Source organism: Peromyscus californicus, unplaced genomic scaffold, assembly GCF_007827085.1.
Source record: "Peromyscus californicus insignis strain IS unplaced genomic scaffold, ASM782708v3 Scaffold_14__1_contigs__length_90479793_seg_2, whole genome shotgun sequence".
Lineage (NCBI taxonomy): Eukaryota > Metazoa > Chordata > Mammalia > Rodentia > Cricetidae > Peromyscus > Peromyscus californicus.
The window spans coordinates 19,584,785-19,591,166 of NW_026294436.1; positions in this window are offsets into that span (position 1 = coordinate 19,584,785).

Here is a 6,382-nt window from a genome sequence, read left to right on the forward strand (position 1 = left end):
GACAGCAGAAGATTGATTTCTTTCTGTGCCCCTGCGTGGGCTACTGAAGGAATTCACATTCCTCAACTTATCATAACTTCGTACTCAAGAACTTAAAATGTTACCAGTGGCCAGCATCTAGACCTGTGTTTCCAGGCTCTCGGCATCAAAGAAATGGAAGAAATGTGAACACCAAATGCAAAGTTGCAAGGAAGCTTTTTTTGTTTGTTTTTTGTTTTTGTTTTGTTTTGTTTTTTCGAGACAGGGTTTCTCTGTGTAGCTTTGCGCCTTTTCCTGGAACTCACTTGGTAGCCCAGGCTGGCCTCGAACTCACAGAGAACCGCCTGGCTCTGCCTCCCGGGTGCTGGGATTAAAGGCGTGCACCTCCACTGCCTGGCGCAAGGAAGCTTTATTCAGAAGCAAAACAATGGTATAGATCAGGCTCATGGCCAAAGAGCATCGGGTACCTGAGGGACAGGGCTCAGGGCCCCAGGTTACTGTCTAGGACTTTCCTTATGAGGTCTTAGGAGGAGGGGCCCGTTGCCAAGGTATGTAATCTAGGTGGTTCTCCACAGGATTGAAATACCTAAGTCATTTCTGGCTGTGTATCTCCCTTCTGATGATGCATCTGATTTTGATCATATGTACACAAAATTATGGATAGATATAAGATGGTAAATAGAGGACTGGGGACTTGGCTCAGCAGATGAGCACTCACTGCTCTCACAGAGGAACCAGGTTCAGTTCCCAGCACTGACATGATTCACAACGATCTATAACTCCAGTGTCAGGGCATCTGACACCCTCTTCTGACCTTCTTGGGCACCAGACACACATACATGTGGGCAAAACACTCATGCATACAAACTAATCTAAAAATAGTTTTAGAGGTGGCAAGTAAGCTTTCTTGTTTTGTTTTCCTTTCCTCCTTTCTTCTTTTCTTTCTCCCTTCCTTCCAGTTCACTCAGTGGACACAGTTGCATTGCTGTGAATGCATGCTGTCTTAGTGTCTGCTCTATTACTGTAAAGAGACACTAGTCCCAAGGAAGGCAACTTATAAAGGAAAGCATTTAATTGGCAACTTGCTTACAGTTCCAGAGGGTTTGTGGTGGGAAGTGTGGCAGCAGGCAGGCAGACATGGCGCTGGAGCAGTAGCTGAGAGCTTACATCTGATCCACAAGCAGCAGGCAGGAGGGAGAGGGAGGGGGGGGGACCTGGCATGGACTTTTGAAACCTCAAAGCCCACCCCAGGGAGTGACACACCTCTTCCAACAAGGCCACACCTCAGGCACCCATGCAGCTGGATGCACCTGAGCATCCTAGGTTGCTGAGTGCATTATTAGAAGAGAGGTGTGGGGCTAGCCCAAGCCAGGTGCAGTCCCCGGTTGCTGTGCTTGCCTGCCTCAGTATCCCTGGCCCTATTGTATAGGCAGGGTGCCCCCTTCCAGCTTTTTTTTTTTCAACCTTACCCGGCTTCCTTAAATCAAGTACACGCACTTTGAGTTGCCCTGTGGCAGAAGGCAGGGAGGCAAGGGCAGATGAAGTGGGTGCAGGGGAAAGTTTGACAGCGTAAGAGAGTGAGTGGAATAAAGTACGTTCGTGTGATGCTCTCCCTGGAGAACTCCCATTATCTTCTGTGTCTAGTGAAGCTTTGTTGAATGCCTGCCTTAAGAGCATGCAATTCTGCTTTGATAAATTATAAAGTCTATGTAGCTAAACCAGCGTCAGGTCTAGTTCATACGCGGCTTGTGTTGGGACCAGACGCAGATAAAGGACACGAAGATGTGCAGGTTGTGGCAGTGCCCATCTTTAGTCCCAGCACTCAGGAGACAGAGGCTGGGGATGTGAGGCCATCACAGCCTATACAGAGAGTTCCAGGCCAGGGCTACATAGTGAGACCCTGTCTCAAAAAGGAGGGGAAGGAAGAAAAGGAAAGAAGGAGGGAGGGAGGGAGGGAGGGAGGGAGGGAGGGAGGGAGGGGAAGGGAGGGAGGAGAGAGGAGGAAAGGGAATTGGAAATGGAAGGAAACAAAGGAGGAAATTCATTTCAGAGTGTTTGTTTTCTCTCCTTGGTATCCACTGTCTGGTGTAGGTGACTTGAGAAAAGGCTTCCCGACTCCCAATTGTGTAGTTTCAGATAAACGAGGGGTAGGCTGCTTCTTCTATGGGAAATTAGGCTGAAATTCCACGGACAGTGTCAATGAATAGCCACCACATGAAATTCTTTATTGTCCAGCCAAGCCCAAGAGTGCGCAGGGTGGGAAGATGGGCAGTTCTTGCTCAGCAGAGTCTGACTCAGCTGCCCTTGCTTTGCTCACAACAGCTCTTAAGGTTCTCCATCATGCTGAGATTCACCTGCTTGTCCTTGATTCAAACTCCACAGGGAAATCATGGGCCCATCTCACTGGTCACTGCCTGCATACTGCATGCTGAGAGTCTAGGGACAATAATTTCTAAGTGAATTACTTAAGAAGGGTCTGCCATGGGAACGTGGGGTATGGAGCAAGGACAAGATGTGCATTCATCATAAAGCAATCAGTGGATGGCAGGGGCCTGGAGCCACTGGGTGCGTCCTTCGGGGAAGGCAGGAGGGAAGGCTGCTTCCCATGGGACTCCCATCCGTCATGAAGACACTCTTCTGGCTTGCACGTGCCCAGGACTCCTGGGTTTCCTACTAACAGGGATATTGTCCTGCCCTCTGGCCTGTCCCAGCATCCATCAGCCTTGCTACAGTTAGCCCAGACCTTGCGTGAAGGTCTGGTCAGTTAACCTTTAGGAAGCCACCTATTGGATGTGGCTTCTCACATTTCTCGGGTCCTAAGAACTGCTCCGCCCTTCCGAGAATCCAAGAGAGGACAGACTCCTTGCTGCTGCCTCCCTCACTGACTTGTAAGATCTTCTTCTCCCAGCATCTCGGGCAATCTCTCCACTAAAGCACAGAGCACTGTGCTGGAGAGGCCCCCCTCCTACCTCCTTGAGCTACCCTGGACTTGGCTTTAACCAGTTCAGGTCAAGGTAATTGACATTATTATTATTATTATTTTGGTTTTTCGAGACAGGGTTTCTCTGTGTGGCTTTGGAGCCTTTCCTGGAACTCACTCTGTAGCCCAGGCTGGCCTCGAACTCACAGAGATCCGCCTGCCTCTGCCTCCCAAGTGCTGGGATTAAAGGTGTACGCCGCCGCCGCCGCCGCCGCCGCCACCGCCACCACCACCACCACCACCTGGCTCTAAGTGGGTATTATGGCACCCAAAGCTACGAAGAGAAACCCTGTCTCGGGAAAAAAAAAAAATACCCACTTAGAGATCAGAGGACAACTGCAGGACTCGGTTCTCTCCTGCCACTATGTAGGTTCTGGGAATCAAACTCCAGCCATCAGACTTGACAGCAAGCACCTTTACCCTCTGAGCCAGCTCACCAGCCCAGCCTTTTTTTCCTCCTGAGATGGGGTCTCAATATGTAGTCCATGCTGGACTCAAACTTGAGATCCTCCTGCCTCAGCCTAAGTGCTGGGACTGCAAGAACGTGGAAGCAGGAGGGTCCAAGACATCTTGACTAGAACTACAGCATGGCTCCAGTCACAGAGAACCATGAGCCTGGGATTCAGACCCTGGGATTAAGAAACCCCAGAGAGCATTTTTCTATCTGTAAGTCATCAGGTTCTCCTCTGTCTCCATACCACGTCCCCCTCCCATACAGCCGAGGAAAGGATTCGGTGGTAAGTGTTCAAGATGCCGATGCAAAGTCAGAACCTCCTTTGTGTATGAGCTGTGATCCCAACATTGAGGGTGGGAGAGGGTAGGAAACTTCCCTCTGTAATTAAATACCGGAAAGGCAGCCAGGCCCCAGCACCTGAAACACCTGTACACTGTACCTCTGCATCTTCTCCATTACACTTACCAATGCACTCTCTCAGACTGTGAAAACCCCTGTGAAAAGTTCTAACACCCTAATGCAGATTCTTTATTAAAAGATTTCTTGCTCCCAGGCATGATAGCAAATGCCTTCAATCCCAGCACTTGGAAGGCAGAGGCAGGAGGATCACTGTAAATTCAAGGCCAACATGGCCTACATAGAGAGATCCTATCTCAAAAATTTGTTCTTATTGTTTATTTTGCCTGTAAAGACACAGGGGGCCCCAAGCATGGACAACAAGAGAAACATGAATTGCCCCACTATGGCCAGCCAGAAATCTGGTGCAGTCTTTCTCCTAGTCACAGATGTATTTCACCCTTACAACAACCTTCAAAGTCAATATTGTTAAAGGGAAAGTTTCTTTAAAAGTAAATCCAAATCCCTCTTAAAAATCTAGAATTAGCCTATGCCATGGTTTGACTTAATTCATCAATTAATGAAGGAACTGATTAGAGAGCAGAAACTATACAAGCTTCAGGAATGCTGAAAGCAATATGCTTAGTAGATGGTCAATATCTACGGAGCAACAATCAGTTGTATCTCCACTAGATATACCTTGCATGTCTCTAACACAATCATTTGTTTTAACAGCTTTCTCTATTTTACAGTCATAAGAAGACCCAAAGACAACGGAAGGCAAAGACAACCCAAAGGGAAACTAAAAATGGCCATTTCAAGGTCTTCCGCCAATTACCTAACACTGCAGTTGCAAGCACAGAACATGGGGGAGGGGAGCCAGCTAGCCCAGCGGCTCCCAGAGCCAATCCCTTCTGAGGCCCGGGGCAGTCACATCTGGGATGAAAATGAGAAAAATAAGAATGTGGAGGCTAAGCGCCACTTTGAGATCTTTGGCAGCAGTTAACTCTGCAGCTCACACACGATTGAGCCTATATGATAATGAGTATTCAGAGACAGGTAATGCCTGGGGGGGGGGGGCACTCACCAACCTAAGACAGAGCGCCTGTGGGACCTGGGCAGGCGTCTCCATGACAGGTAAGGTGACCTGATGACGTCCCACACAACCTAAGTCAGAAGCTCATTTTTTAGTAAAAGGGGGGACCTGTAGGACCCTGGCCCCCCATTTTGGGTAACTGTTGCCTTGCTTGCTGACCTTGTCCTTGATGTCCTCCCTATGCTAATTCCCTGCCAGTTCCACCCTCCTGAATGCTTAAGGGAAGTTCCTTATCTGTGTATCCTGCATAATGGGTGTTAACAGCTTAGATGCAAGATTGTAAAACATCTGTAGCATACTTCTGCCCTCCAGGGTTCTCCCATTGTGCTGTAAGCCTGTATTTAAGACCTCCTCCCTCCTTCAATAAATGGCATTCAGCATTAAAAAAAAAAAAAGAATGTGGAGGCTAGAGAGATGTCTCAGCAGTTAAGAACCCTTGCTGTTCTCACAGAGTCAGGGTCTGAGTCCCGGCGTCCACATCAGGCAGCCTACAACCACTTGTAACCCCAGATCCAGGAGATCCAATGCCCTCTTCTGGCCTCCACAGGCACCAGCACTCATGTGGTACACACACACACACACACACACACACACACACACACACACAGGCTCTCACACATACACATTTAAAAAAATCGTTAAAAAATAAGAATGCAATAGTTTCCTGCAAGATAAATGATCTTCAGAGAAGTTTACCTTATTGGGGATGATATCCTTTATGAGGCTTTAAACTATCCTTCATGAAATAACTCAGTCATCGAAGTGCTTGTCATACAAGCATGCGGACCTCAATTTGATTCTAAAGCTCCACACTAAAAACAAAACAAAACAAAGCCAGGGACCAGAGAGACCCTCCTCAGTGGTTAAGAGCACTTGCTGTTCTCACAGAGGACCCAGATCAAGTTCCCAGCACCCACAGTGGCTCACAGCGATCTGAAACTCCAGTTCCAGGGCAGCCGATGCCCTCTCCGAGCTCTGTGGCACCAGGCATGCACATGATAAGCATGCATACAGGCAAAGCAAAACACACATATGTAGTGATACTGTGTTCCCCAATATATTGTACATCTTAATAAACTTATCTGGGGTCAGAGAACAGAACAGCCAATAGATAGACAGATGATAGATAGATAGATAGATAGATAGATAGATAGATAGATAGATAGATAGATAGATAGATAGATAGACAGACAAACATAGAGGCCAGAAAATGGTGGCACACACAACTTTAATCCTAGCACTCTGGAGGCAGAGATCCATCCAGATCTCTGTGAGTTCAAAGCCAGGCAGGGTGACACACGCCTTTAATCCCAGGAAGTGATGTCAGGAAGCAGAAAAGTATAGAAGGCGTGAGGAACAGGAACTAGAGCCTGGTTAAACTTTTAGGCTTTTAGCATCAGTTCAGCTAGGATCCATTCAGATGAGGACACAGAGGCTTCCAGTTTGAGGAAATGAGATCAGCTGAGGAATTGGCGAGGTGAGGTGAGGTTAGCTGTGGCTGGTTCTGTTTCTCTGATCTTTCAGTGTTCACCCCAAT